This window comes from Saimiri boliviensis, chromosome 19, assembly GCF_048565385.1.
Source record: "Saimiri boliviensis isolate mSaiBol1 chromosome 19, mSaiBol1.pri, whole genome shotgun sequence".
NCBI classification, from domain to species: Eukaryota; Metazoa; Chordata; class Mammalia; order Primates; family Cebidae; genus Saimiri; species Saimiri boliviensis.
In genome coordinates, this window is record NC_133467.1 from 42,244,775 (window position 1) to 42,259,212 (window position 14,438).

The following is a 14,438-nucleotide window of genomic DNA, read 5'->3' on the forward strand; positions in this document are numbered from 1 at the left end:
GAGAGAGAGAGAGAGAGAGAGAGATCTCGGTCAATTCCATAGTTGCTGTCACTTGTTGAAACGTCTCTAGTCTTCAGAGTATCACGAATTTAGTTTCTTACAAGTTAGCAATGAGAAACACCTAACATTAACAACGTGAGTAGTAGAAATCTAACGCACACAACGATGATAATCACGAAGAGAATCTGTGTGCCAGAACAGGAAGGGACGCTCTCCATTAGGCAGCAGCTGAAAACGGCAGGGAAAACATCAAATCCCAGTTCCTCTTCAGGGAGTTCTCGTAGCCAACTGGCTTCTTTCTGATTTTTCCAAGAGAAGGTTCTACTTCATGGGAAGTATTGACATATGTGCAACAGAAGGTGTCAGCCACCACGTACATCTCCCTGCTCAGCGGAATATATCACTAAACCGACACGATTATCTAGTACAACCTTAGCCAGTGAATAGCTCTCTGCTGGGCTGCAAAAGAGGCCACAGTTTTATCAGCGATATTTTCCTCTCTTTTTCTTTTTCTTTCAGAGTCAGCATCTGACTCTGTGGCCCAGGCTGGAGTGCAACGGCACCATCACAGCTCACTGCAGCCTCGAACTCCTGGGCTGAAGTGATTCCCCCACCTCAGCCCCCGAGTCACTGGGATAACAGGCCAGAGCCACCATGCCTGGTTTTCATCAGCAATGTTCCCTAAGGTTACAGAAAGATTTGTAATCCTGGGAAGAAACGCTCCCTTCAAGCAGAAGTGTTCTCCCCACAAAAATGCAACGGATTATCTTCCTGATGGCCAGGCAGATAATTCTCAGGTTTTGCCCCAATAGAATCTCTATCTAAAATAGAGTGGTGGTCGGGCCTAGTGAAAAGTTTGAGGAACTCGCCCAGTGTTGGGTTTCTTCAGAGCCATATCTGTGTTCAGATATCCTAAAAGACACTGCCCTTCTCCACTCCATGCCCTCAGACATTTATAGGAACTGGATGGTGATCTCCTCCAGACAACGTAAATGCAGGTGCAGAACAGGAAAGTGTATTATCATTTGAGTACATCAGCTCTTGGGCATTTTAGCCCATGCGTCAGACACGCTAGAGCAGGAGGGCAGGTTGACAGCAGGAGGGAGTGTGTTCCTTTTAATTTCCCAACAGCACAGTGGTGTTTGCCAGTCATGTCAGACTGAGGTGACACTCTGAAGTTGTTGCTGTTTGTTTCTGTGCATTTTGCGTGTTTGTTTTTGAGACGGGGTCTCACTGTCACCTAGGCTGGACTGCAGTGGCATGACCAGGGTTGACTTCTGCCTTGACCTCACGAACTCAAGCCATCCTGTTACTCATTCTCCCGAGTAGCCGGGACTACCGGCGTGTGACGCCGCACCCTGGGGTGTGAACTGGTGAACTGGGATTTGAGGTTTCGGTTGGCTTCCTAATGGACAGGCTCCCTACTCTTCTGGAATACAGATTGTCTTCATGATTATCATTCTTGCGTGCATTACATTTCTACTACCATGCTAATTTGTTTTTCTTCTTTTTCTTTTTCTTTTTTCTTTTTGTAGAGACGGGGTTTCATCGTGTTGCCCAGGTTGGTGTCAAACTCCTAGGCTTCGGGGACCCACCCACCTCAGTGTCCGGTGTCCCTCAGTGTTGGGATTACAGGTATAAATGACTGTGCATGGCCTGAGCTAGTGTCTTTCACTAAGGTAACTAAGTAAGCCACTGAGAAAAGCACAATTTATAAGGGAATCATTCTGGTGCTCTTAAAGGCTAGTGTCGGCCATTTCAGATACTGTTTAAAGAATCCTCCATCGGGGGTCCCTGCAGAACCACTGTTGCCCGCCTCTCTGAGCCGCACCCCGCAAGCATTGCATTGCTGCTGCATCCCACTGGCTCTACCACATTGAAGAAATGCCACAAGAAGGACGAGGACTCAAGTGGAGGCTCCAACCCACTCCAGCACCTTGAGAACAGAGCCATCCTCCAAGAGGCCCGTGCATTTAATGAAACTCCCATCGGCCCTCGGAAATGTGCCCACATCCTCACCGAGATCCTTTATCTCATAAGCCGTGGGGAGCATCTGGAGACCCACGGAGGCGACCGAAGCCTTCTTTGCCATGACCAAGCTCTTTCAGTCCAATGATCTCACACTCTGTCGGATGTGCTACTTGACCATCAAGGAGATGTCTCGCATCGCAGAGGATGTCATCATTGTCACCAGCAGCTAATAAAAGACGTGACTGGGAAAGGAGACAACTATCAGGGCCCAGCCGTGCGAGCCCTCTGCCGGATCACTGACAGCACCATGCTGCCGGCTACTGAGCGCTGCATGAAACAGGCCATTGTAGGCAAGGTGCCCATGTCTGCAGCTCTGCCCTGTGTCTTCCTTGCACCTGCTGAAATGCAGCTTTGACGTGGTCAAGTGCTGGGTGAATGAGGCTCAGGAGGTGGCATCCCGTGATAACATCACGGTCCAGCACCACATACTAGGGCTCCTGTACCAGCCCTGGTGTGTAAGAATGACCAGCTGGCGGTCAACAAGACGATCAGCAACGTCACCGGCCAAGTCTGGAGCCCAGAATGAAGAGATGTTACCCAGTATCGTGGTGTTGCTGCAGAGGTATGTGATGGATGATGACAATGAAATAAGGGACCGAGCCACCTTGTCCAAAAGTCCTGGAGCGAAGCAGAAGGCCCTCAATGCGGGCTATGTCCTAAATGGTCTGACTGTGTCTGTCCCTGGTCTGGAGAGGGCTCAGCCTCAGTACACTCTAGAACCATCAGAAAAACCTTTTGACCTCAAGTCTGTGCCCCTGGCCACAGCGCCCGTGGCAGAGCAGAGAGTGGAAGGCACCCCCGTCACCGCAGTCAGACACCCTGAGAAAGGGGCAGCTACAGGAGATCTTCCAGGAGCAGTTGGCAGCAGTGCCAGAGTTCCAGGGACCTGGGCCCTCCTTCCAGTCCTCGCCTGAGTCCGTGGCCCTCACCGAGTCAGAGACCGAGTATGTCATCGGCTGCACCAAGCACACCTTCACCGACCACATGGTGTTTGTGTGACTGCACGAACACACTCAATGACCAGACCCCGGAGAATGCCGCAGTGCAGATGAGCCCACTGAGCCTGTGAGGGGCTCTGTTACGTGTCTGCCCAGAGCTTGCCCTCCAACCAGCCTGGGACCTGCTACACGCTGTCGGCACAGCCCAAAGGAGACCCCCCGGCTGTGGCCTGCACATTCAGCTGCATGCTGAAGCTCACTGTCAAGGACTGTGCTCCCACACTGGAGAGACCGACGATGAAGGCTGTGAGGATGAGTATGTGCTGTAAGAGCTGAAGTTACTGTCGCTGATCACGTTCAAAAGGTCATGCAACTGAACTTCGAAGCAGCCTAGGGTGAGGTAGGGGATGAATTTGGGAAGGAGGAAATGTTCACCTTGTCTACCATCAAGACACTCGGAGAGGCTGTGGATAACATGGTGAAGTTCTCGGGAATGCACCCTTGTGAGAGGTCAGACAAGCTGCTGGATGACAAGAACACCCACATGTTGCTCCTGGCTGGTGTGTTCCAGGGTGGTCGTGACATCCTGGTGCACTCTCAGCTGCTGCTTTTGGACACAGTGACAACGCAGGCGACAGCCAGAAGTTTGGAGGAGCTGTAGTAGACATCATTTTGGCATCTGTGGGCTGAGGGGCCAGCCTGCACAGGACCCTTCCCCGACACTATCTGGAAGTCGTGCCTTCCTCAGGAAACTGCCGGAAACCCCTTCCCAAGCTTCTGTGTTCAAAAACAATTAGGAATCATTGCAGATATATAGCTTTTATTCTGCCTCCTTGTCCGGGACTACTTGGGGGTGACTTATTTTTTTTAATTTAATTTTATTTTTTTTTAATAGAGGATGATTTTAGCTTGTCCTAAATCTTGCTGTCCTTCCTTCCTTCCTGGAAAGGGACATCATAAATGAATAAAACATTCTCAACTCTTCTTGAATTTATCCCCCAAGAGACCATCTTATCCCTGTAATAAATCAGCACGTATTTATTGAAAAAAAAAAAAGAAAGAAAAGAAAAGAAAAGAAAGAATTCTCTGTCGTATTTATTGAAAAAAAATAAAATGAAAAGGAATTCTCTGTCGAGTGCGGTGGCTCATATCTGTCATCCCAGCATTTTGAGAGTCTCAGAGAAGAAAATCACTTGTGCCCAGGAGTTCAAGACAAGCCTGGGTAACAGACGAGAGAGGAGAGAATCCTCGTCTCTACAAAAAAAAAAAACAAAAATGTAGCCAGGCGTGGTGGCGCACACCTGTGGTCACAGCAGCTACGGCAAAGGCTGAGGTGGGAGGATCACTTGAGCTCGAGAGATCGAGGCTGGGCCGGGCCATGATCCTGCCATTGCATTCCAACCTGGAAGGCAGAGTGGGACCCTGCCCCAGTAAAGACACAGGTTCTCAAACCACTCAAACTGTTTAGAAATGGTGTTTTTCTTTCGTTTTTGCTTTTCTTTCTTTCTTTTTTTTTTTTTTTTTGAGACAGAGTCTCACTCCATCTCCCAGACTGGATTGCAGTAGCAGGATCTCGGCTCACTGCAACCTCTCCCTCCCGGGCTCAAGCGATTCTTTTGCTTCAGCCACCCGGCAAATTTTTGTATTTTCAGTAGCTATGGGGTTTCACCATGTTGGCCAGGCTGGTCTTGAACTCCTGACCTCAAGTGATCCACCCACCTCGGCCTCCCAAAATGCTGAGATTGCAGGCATGAGCCTCCACACCTGGCTCTCAAACCATTTTAAGTAAGAAAGACAGATTTGTCTGGCTTTCAGCACATTGCTGAATTATCCCCCAATCTACAATTTTAGGAAGGACGTGGGGAAGGGCAACACGGAGTTATTTGGCCAAAATGCAGACCCTTTCATGTTCTTCTGCAGCCTGTTTTTGAAAATCCTTCCATTTTGCCTTTTGTATCCAGTTTAGTGGTCTTGCCTTCTTACACCCGCACGTGAATTAATTGATGAAGGTCAGAATATTTGGGCTCAAAAGTTTCAACAGTTAAGTCAAATTTTCTCCCAAACCCTATAGGATCTTGAGCCTGCTTTAGAAACAGAAGGGGAAAATGTATTTACATTTAGACTAGGGAAGTCTTGTCTAGTACTCTTTTTTTTTTTTTTTTTTTGAGGTGGAGTTTCGCTCTTGTTACCCAGGCTGGAGTGCAATGGCGCGATCTCGGCTCACCGCAACCTCCGCCTCCTGGGTTCAGGCAATTCTCCTGCCTCAGCCTCTCGAGTAGCTGGGATTACAGGCACGCGCCACCATGCCCAGCTAGTTTTTTTTTTTTTTTTTTTTTTTTTGTATTTTTGGTAGAGACGGGGTTTCACCATGTTGACCAGGATGGTCTCGATCTCTCGACCTGGTGATCCACCGCCTCGGCCTCCCAAAGTGCTGGGATTACAGGCGTGAGCCACCGCGCCCGGCCCTTGTCTAATATTCTTAATTCGCATTATGGTGAAGCGGAATACACAGTGGTAGGCTCCCCTCTTCCTGTGTGAATTACCTGAAAGGGGCTGTCAGAACAGAAGTTTCAGGGAAGGGGCCACGGCCCTGGGGACTCTCCTCAGGTGACGGTGATGGAAGAAGAGGCAAGAGGACAGGAGGGCTCAGCTGAGGGAGACTGTGCAGGTGCAGGGGCCGGAGGAGAAGGAGCTGGTGGAGGCGAAAGAGGCAAAGCCTCCTCAGTATTTTTCAGGTCAGAAAAAGTCTGCTGACCGCCTTCGGTTTACTCCCCAATGGAGGCAATTTTCTCAGAATTTCTTTTAGAAATTTCTAGGTATCATTGGAAGTAAGTCTCCCATTCAATTTGTCTGGTTCTAAAACCTTTTTTCTTTTTCTTTTTCTTTGTTTTTTTTTTTGAGACGGTGTCTCACTGTGTCATCTAGCCTGGAGGGCAGTGATGTGATCTTGGCTCACTGCAGCCTCTGCCTTCGAGGCTCAAGTGATTGTCCTGCCTCAGCCTCTCAGGTAGCTAGGATTACGGGCACACGCCACCACTGCCTGGTTACTTTTTGTATTTTTAGTAGAGATGGGGTTTCACCATGTTGTCCGGGCTGGTCTGGACTCCTGACCTCAAATGATCCACCCACCTCACCCTCCAGAAGTGCTGGAATTACAGGCGTGAGCCACCATGCCCGGCCTAAAACCAAATATTTCTGATTGTCCACACTAATACGTTATTTTAGGCATTTCAGAAAGATCCCCATTTTCTCCATTCTGCTCATGACTTTTTCTGGTTAGGCGGATCCAGTTTCTTGGATATTTACAAGAGGACGATTCATAAGTGTCACACAGAAACCCAGCTGGTGTTTCTAAAGGCGCTTGTTTTTTCGCAACCTGCTCAGAATTTGAAGCTTCATTTCCCATAATTCAGAGCTTTTCAAAGATGACCAAGGCCCGAGATGTGTTTTGGTCACAGTGTGCTGTTTATGAAGTCATCCTACAGATGTCACCGGAGTCATTTCTCTCTCTCTCTCTCAGTGGCTCCCACTGTTTCTAACCACTAGGTGGCCACAGAGTGCATATACCACGGGGTACCCGTCCCACATATACCATCCCAGAAGAGCAGGAAAGGGGGTTCATAAAGATGTTCTCCCGATGGAGAGTGCCCCGTGAGGCTGCCTTTGCATGGTGAGTAGCGACCCTGTTACCTCTGCAGAGTCCCCGGTCACTTGGAGCACCTGAATGGGTCAGCGGGAGCAGATCACTTCTTTTCTTCAGGGTTAAGAACTAACAGGAGTCTGTCACAAATGAAAAGCTAAGTTCCAATGTTCCAAAAGGCATGCTACATAAAGCGAAACCACCAGTGCCTACCTGGTGCTTTGTCATTGCAGGATACTGCCAACCAACTTTCCAAAGTTTTTGAATTATTTATACTTCTGCCAGAAATAAGTAGGAGATTCCAGTGCCCTCATTCTGCCAAAGTTTGGGAATGTGGGTCTTTTTTCAAAGTCAAGTTTAGCTGGGTGCAGTGGCTCATGCCTGTAATCCCAGCACTTTGGGAGGTCCAGGTGGGTGGATCACAAGGTCAGGAGTTTGAGACCAGCCTAACCAACATGGTGAAACCCCGTCTCTACTAAAAATTAAAAAAAAAAAAAAAGAAAGAAATTAGCCAGCCGTGTTGGCACACACCTGTAATCCCAGCTACTCAGGAGGCTGAGGCAGGAGTATCGCACGAACCCAGGAGGTGGAGGTTGCAGTGAGTCGAGATAGCGCCACTGCACTCCAGACTGGGCGACAGAGTGAGACTCCATCTCAAAACAAAAAACAAAAAACAGTCAAGTTTATTGAGGTCTAATTAAAATTCGCCAGCATTACATTATGCACATTGTTTTCATGACATCCCATCTTTGCAAAGTTGGCTTTTGATGGTAGCTCGGATTAAGAAGCTAGGAGCAAACAAAAACTTCAGTATGTAACAAAGTACGAAGGTGGCCGTTTGAGAGCGTTTGAGAAGCTAGGAGGTGCAGAATACCAAGGCATATTACTTTTAAATGTCAAACTATTAAAAACAACAAATGACTTGAGTGAACATTTACAAAATTCCCAAGAGTTAAGAGAACACATGGACGGGCGTGGTGGCTCACGCCTGGAATCCAAGCACTTTGGAGGCCAAGGCGGTTGGATCACCTGAGGTCGGGAGTTCAAGACCAGCCTGACCAACATGGTGAAACCCCGTCTTTAAAAACAAAACAAAACAAAACAGAAAAACAGAGAACACATAAGAATACCCACAGCACCCAGTGGCATACCTACAACATACAGAAATCTATCTGAAGCCAGCAAGCAACGGCAATCTCCAAGTGAATTAATGAAGTAAGAGACAACCAAAGGCAATCAAAATTATCAACTCCATTTCATATTTGTCATGAATTTTTAAATTAACTATATATCTTGAAATTATAAATTGAGCTGACATATAGTAATAGAGAATGATAGTGTTATATATTGGATGATATCTAAAAATATTTACCCAGGTACCTTCAGTAGAGTGATTGAGTCTTCTGATTTATAGAATCATAAAAATTAACTCCCTTCTAAAGATATTACCTACTTAATTTATAAGTGAGTCCAAAGCTCGTATCTCTTGCTGCATTATAGCCAGCAAGTCGAGAGACAAAGTGTGGGAACAGGGAAGGTGACTGTATTCCAGAGAGCCGCCAAACTGAGCAGATGGTGAACCAACTTAAGTTAATACGGATTTCAGGCCCCTTGTATATTAGGGAAGGAGGAAGAAGGAGGTTGAAGTGAAGGGGTCGGATAATGACAGGCTTAAGGGCTGCAGTGAGAGCCCAAGGGGGTGGTGAAAATTCTTTGTCCTCTGCCAGGTCACAATGCTCTAATAAATCTTCAACTAACACTGTTTCTTGTGTATACAACCTCTTTATCTCCTCAGAAGTTAGTTTCAGCAAGGGTTTTTTGTTTTTTTTTTTAAACAGAGTCTCTGTCACCAGGCTGGAGTGCAATGGCTCAATCTTGGCTCAATGCAACCTCCACCTCCCAGGTTCCAGCAATTCTCCTGCCTCAGCCTCCCAAGTAACTGGGACTACAGGCGTGTGCCACCATGTCCAGCTAATTTTTATATTTTTAGTAGAGACAGGGTTTCACCATGTTGGTCAGGATGGTCTCAGTCTCTTGACCTCGTGATCCACCCACCTCAGCCTCTCAAAGTGTTGGGATTACAGGCGTGAGCCACCGTGCCCAGCCGGGAAGGGATTATCATCATCTGTGCCTTAAAGTTAAACTATAAAGTAAATCCCTCTGATAGACAGCTTGGCCTATGTGCAGAAGTAAGGGAAAGCAGTTAGCCTGAAAGACACCACCACAGGGTAGGAAGGGTTAGGAGCGAAATGTAGTTGTCATGCATGCTAGGCCTCCTTTTCATTGTTAGATATTTAATTTTCTGAACATATTATTTTAACTTTTTATACGTTTTTTTTTTTTTTTTTTTGAAACCGAGTCTTGCTCTTGCTCAGGCTGGAGTGTCGTGTCATGATCCTGGCTCACTGCAACCTCTGCCTCCCTGGTTCAAGCAATTCTCCTGCCTCAGCCTTCTGAGTAGCTGGGACTACAGGCGCCCACCACCATGACTGGGTAATTTTTTGTATTTTTAGTAGAGACAGGGTTTCACCACATTTGCTGGGCTGGTCTCAAAACTCCTGACCTCAAGTGATCCACCCGCCTCGGCCTCCCAAAGTGCTCGGATACAGGCGTGAGCCACGGAGCCAGGTCTAACTAATTGTTTGTACATTTAAACAGATATTGGCAGTAATGTTTGCTTCTTTGACCAGTACAACCAGCACAAGAAATTCAGGAAGTTCAATTTAATTATTTAATTAAAACTTTCTTTTCTTTCTTTCTTTCTTTTTTTTTTTTGAAACAGTGTTTCCCTCTGTCACCCAGGCTGAAGTGCAATGGCATGATCCTGGCTAACTGCAAACCTGCTTCCGGGGTTCAAGCAATTCTTGTGTCTCAGCCTCCGGAGTAGCTGGGACTACAAGTACGCACCACCATGCCCCGCTAATTTTTGTATTTTAGTAGAGTCGTGGTTTCACCATGTTGGTCAGGCTGGGTCTCGAACTCCTGGCCTCCCAAAGGGCTGGGATTATGGGTATGAGCCACCACACCCAGCCTTAAGATTTTCAGGCCAAAACAAACCTAAGTCTTGTATGTACTAGAATATTATACTACCACTATTTTCTACCTTATAAAAAATCTGAAATAAAATACAGTATGTAACAGTTTTTAGGTCAAGATGATGATGATGATGATGATTTTTCAAGACGGAGTCTCCCTCCGTCACCCAGGCTGGAGTGCAGTGATGTAATTTTTACTCACTGCAACCTCTGCCTCCTGAGTTCAAGCAACGCTCCTGCCTCAGCCTCCCAAGTAGCTGGGATTACAGGTGCACGCCACCATGGCTGGCTAATTTTGCATTTTTCGTAGACATGGGGTTTCACCATGTTGGCCAGGCTGGTCTCAAACTGCTGACCTCGTGATCCCCCTGGCTCGACCTCCCAAAGTGCTGGGATTACAGGTGTGAGCCACTGCACCCAGCATAACCAAGATTATTAAACCATTCTAATTTGTCAAGAGTCACACTGATTTTTTTTTTTTTTTAAGATGGGGTTTCACCATGTTAGTCAGGCTGGTCTTGATCTCCCAACCTCAGGTGATCCTCCCGCCTTGGCCTCCGAAGTGCTTGGATTACAGGCATGAGCCACCACACCCAGCCGAGTCACACTGATTTTTAAAAAATGTAATGAACTAGGCCGGGCGCGGTGGCTCAAGCCTGTAATCCCAGCACTTTGGGAGACCGAGGCGGGTGGATCACAAGGTGGAGAGATCGAAACCAACCTGGTCAACATGGTGAAAACCCGTCTCTACTAAAAATACAAAGAATTAGCTGGGCATGGTGGCGCGTGCCTATAATCCCAGCTACTCAGGAGGCTGAGGCAGGAGAATTGCCTGAACGCAGGAGGCGGCGGTTGCGGTGAGCCGAGATCGCGCCATTGCACTCCAGCCTGGGTAACAAGAGCCAAACTCCGTCTCAAAAAAAAAAAGAAATGTAATGGACTTTCTGATGTCTTTATATATTAAATATTTACATTATTAAAATTGTTCAAAAGCATCAGATTCCTCTCTGCTATCAACTTTATTTCTTTTATCGTACCAAACTATCAAGATCATTAATTTGATTTACAGCTAAATCTATTATTTTTTCTTTTTTTCTCAAGCGGTATGTGAGGTCAAGTGTTATCACTCACATGTGATTTTTAAAGGGAGTTTTCACCATCATAAGGCACACTGAACAAGTTGTGTCCCTTGTCGTACCGAAAACCGTGGTGTCCTGTGTCTGCTCAGACAGGACACCCCCAAACCAGTCCTGTTTCTCATGTTAGAAATTCAACAAGAAAATTATTCCCTCATGAAACGTCCCATTTGAAGCATAAATATGCTGGGCGAGGTGGCTCATGCCTGCAATCCCAGCCGTTTGGGAGGCTGAGACAGGTATATCATTCGAATTCAGGAGTTTGAGACCAGCCTGGCAAATATGGTGAAATCCCCTCTCTACTAAAAATATAAAAATCAGCTGGATATGGTGGCATGCACCTATGATCGCAGCTACTCTTGGAGGCTGAGGCAGGAAAATGGCTTGAATCTGGGAGCTGAACTTGCAGTGAACTGAGATCACGCCGTGCACTCCAGCCTGTGCTACAGAGCAAGACTCTGTCTCTAAATAAATAATAAAGCATAAGTAGTAAAATAATAATAGTAATAAGGCACAGGGTCTTGTTATTCTCTGTTATCTAGGCTAGAGGGCGGACCAACCTCAAGGCTGGCCTCCAGGTCCGCAGAGCAATCTCTGCATAAACAGCGCGGCCCAGAACTCAGCTCTGCCAGAGCCCAACAGAGATGACACAGCTGCAGACGCCGCACTCTAGCGAATGACAGAACTTGCTTCTTAAGATGCCGTCAGATAGTAGAACGTTGGGAAAACAACGAAAAAAAACCATCCCCTTGACTTACTTCATTTTGGCCCGAGACATTAACGCAAAACCAACAAAAACACGAACCCCTGGCAACAACAGGAAATCTTTCCTTAAACCGTGAAAGACCAGGGGAAAGCGCGAACGCAGTCCCCCACTACCACAAATTATGCAGTCGAGTTTCCCACATTTGGGGAAATCGCAGGGGTCAGCACATCCGGAGTGCAATGGATAAGCCTCGCCCTGGGAAAACCACCTTCGTGATCATGGTATCTCCCCTGCCAGGTAAGTATGAGGACACGCGCCTCCGCCCCGACAAGGCCTCACGCGCCTCGCCCTTTACACGCACGGTCACTTGCCGCGGGCGCCGCACCCCCGGCCCTCCTAGCCCGGACACACAGCTGGGACCCTCGGGGCCGACCCGCGGTCCCGGACTCGCTCCGACGCGGGGAACTCCCACGGCGGGAAGCAGCAGGTGGCCGAGCAGCAGCCCCTGCGCCGCCTCATCTGCATAGAGGCCGCCCCCTCCGTGACGTCATCGTCAGCGCCTTCCCAGGCCCGCCCGCTCCTCCGCCACTCAGCCGAGCGACCGCGGCCGGAGCCGGCGGGGAAGTGACGTCGGCCTCTCCCTCCCCCCGCCCCGTCTGTTCTCTCCCAGGGAGGCGGGGCCGCACCGTCCGTGACCGAGCGCGCTGTCGGCGGCCGCGGAGCCTGCGCGCCCTTCTTCAAATAATGGCTTCTGATTCGCAGCCTGGAACGAGTAGGATCGCAGTGTAAACCGGTTCTTTTCACATACGGTTAAGCTGGAGATGCAGCATTCCGCTTGAAATGGAAAGTCCTCCAGTATCACAGAGAACCGTGTCGTTTCAACAAGCAACCAGCCAACCACGAGCACAGAAGAAAACCGCTGCAAACCCTACCGCCTTCGCCTTGATCTGATGTGTGTTTCCCTTTAGAGCATTCCTTTAGAACAGTGTCTCTGCGATCGGAGTTGAGGAATTCCATTTTTGTTTCTGTCTTACTGTCTTCAGTTAAGTTCATGCACTATTAAATGAAGTATTAGTAAGATAAGTCTAAGCTCAATTTTACAAAAAACATATTTATGTATGGCCTTTATTGATTTTTCTTCTGCGGGGGCGGGCAGGGGACAGTCTAGCTGGAACATACATTCTTCTCTCTGCAGATACACCAGAAGAACACGACTCCATCGGGTTACTTAACATCTCTGCATCCCAGTCCTCTCCTGTGGAAGATGAAGATGATGGTGCGACCTTGGCCTGTAAGGACTAAATAATCACACACGCTCATCAGCTGTGCCTGCCATGTGGCACTGTGCATATCAGGCACGGTCACCGAGTGTGGATCTGTTACTCATTTGCATGTTAGCTCTTGTAGTTTCCTGCAGCAGTGCGCAAAGTGCAGACGTGGTCAGTTACTGGAGCTCATGCCTGTAATCCCAGCTCTTTGGGAGGCCAAGGTGGGTGGAGAACCTGAGGTCTGGAGTCCCAGACTAGCCTGGCCATCATGGCCAAACTCCGTGTCCACTAAAAATACAAAAATTAGCCCCCCATTGTGGTGCATCTGTAATCCCAGCTACTCGAGAGGCTGAGGCAGAAGAATCACTTGAACCGAGAAGGCAGAGGTTGCAGTGAGCTGTGATTGCACCACTATCACTATAGCCTGGGTGATAGAGCGAGACTCCACCTCCAAAACAACAAACAGAAAGAGCAGATGTGATGAAAACCGGTTGTGTTGAAGTCACAGCAGTGATACTTTCCAGTGGCTGCGCACCCTCCCAGGGAGACTTCGGCAGTCCTCTCACCAGCAGTGATCTCCTGGGTGGGAGGTCCCAGGAAGGGCCCTCAATCTTCAGCAGGTTTGACCCTCAAGGAGCATCACCTGAGGTCCAGAGTTCAACACCAGCCTGACCAACACGGAGAAACCCCGTCTCTACTAGAAATACGAAATTAGCTGGGCATGGTGGTGCGTGCCTATAATCCCAGCTACCTGGGAGGCTGAGGCAGGAGAATCACTTGAACCCGGGAGGTGGAGGTTGCGGTGAGCCGAGATCACACCATTGCCCTTTAGCCTGGGCAACAAGAGTGAAACTCAGCCTCAAAAAACAAAACCAAACCCTATTTCTCTCTGTGAGGAACTAGGTCTTTATTAGGTCATCTGTTCAACTCATCCAAAGGGGATTAGTGATTCAGTTTCTTGCTTCAAATCAGCCTCAGTAAACTTTTTATAGCTTTAAAGTGGAAGACATTTGAACACTTACGGGAGGAAACAGGACTTTTCCTCACCCAGCCGAGGGTCACCGCTGAGGCCTTTACGGCAAAGTCAGACCAGCAAGAGAACAGCACACCTAGTTATTTAATGTAAGTTTCACGTGCCGGGAGCGCCTTCCAAAGGAAACGAAGGCCCATGGAAACAACTCAACCTCAGGGTTTTTTCCTGTTTTTCCCCTTTAACAGTAGGTTAGATGAAGAGTGGAGAGTCATAGAAAAGTGTGATGGAATGAAAGGAGTATGATCTAATGGTAATAAACTGGGGAAACATAGCAGGCCTATGTGTTCAGACTCTTCTCTGTGGCCCTGTACCTTCAGACACAACGACGCACCTTTCCTCTGGGTACAGAGAGGGCACCTCTCACATAAGAGCCTTATGATTGGCTTCAGGGAAGAAGGGCAGGGGGAGGGTGACAGTGGCCTTCCTGCTTCTGCTGTTTTCTCAACTTCCTTTAGTATAAAATATTTAAGAGCCCAAGGTGTTATATTTTGGAGCAGTGTGTCCTGAACCCCATCACTCACATGCTACGCAACCCAGAGTCTTTGAGGAGTGATACATGTGACTATAAAATATTTCAATGCAAAATACAAACGATGGCTGGGCACGCAGGCCAGCACTTAATCCCAGACTATGGGAGGCCCAGGCAGGTAG

The 14,438-nt window shown here is 48.1% G+C and overlaps 2 non-coding genes and 1 pseudogene across 2 annotated transcripts; 1 reads left to right on the forward strand and 2 right to left on the reverse strand.

The window, feature by feature from the left end:
- Positions 1–165: 165 nt before the first annotated feature.
- Positions 166–4,099, forward strand: LOC141582181 (coatomer subunit gamma-1 pseudogene; annotated as a pseudogene).
- Positions 4,100–10,834: 6,735 nt separating this feature from the next.
- LOC141582362 (small Cajal body-specific RNA 23) lies at positions 10,835–10,921 on the reverse strand. The gene has a single exon (XR_012515228.1).
- Positions 10,922–11,627: 706 nt separating this feature from the next.
- On the reverse strand, positions 11,628–11,791 carry LOC141582370 (U1 spliceosomal RNA). Its single transcript, XR_012515236.1, has one exon. It is a non-coding gene; the product is annotated as a U1 spliceosomal RNA (small nuclear RNA).
- Positions 11,792–14,438: the final 2,647 nt, after the last annotated feature.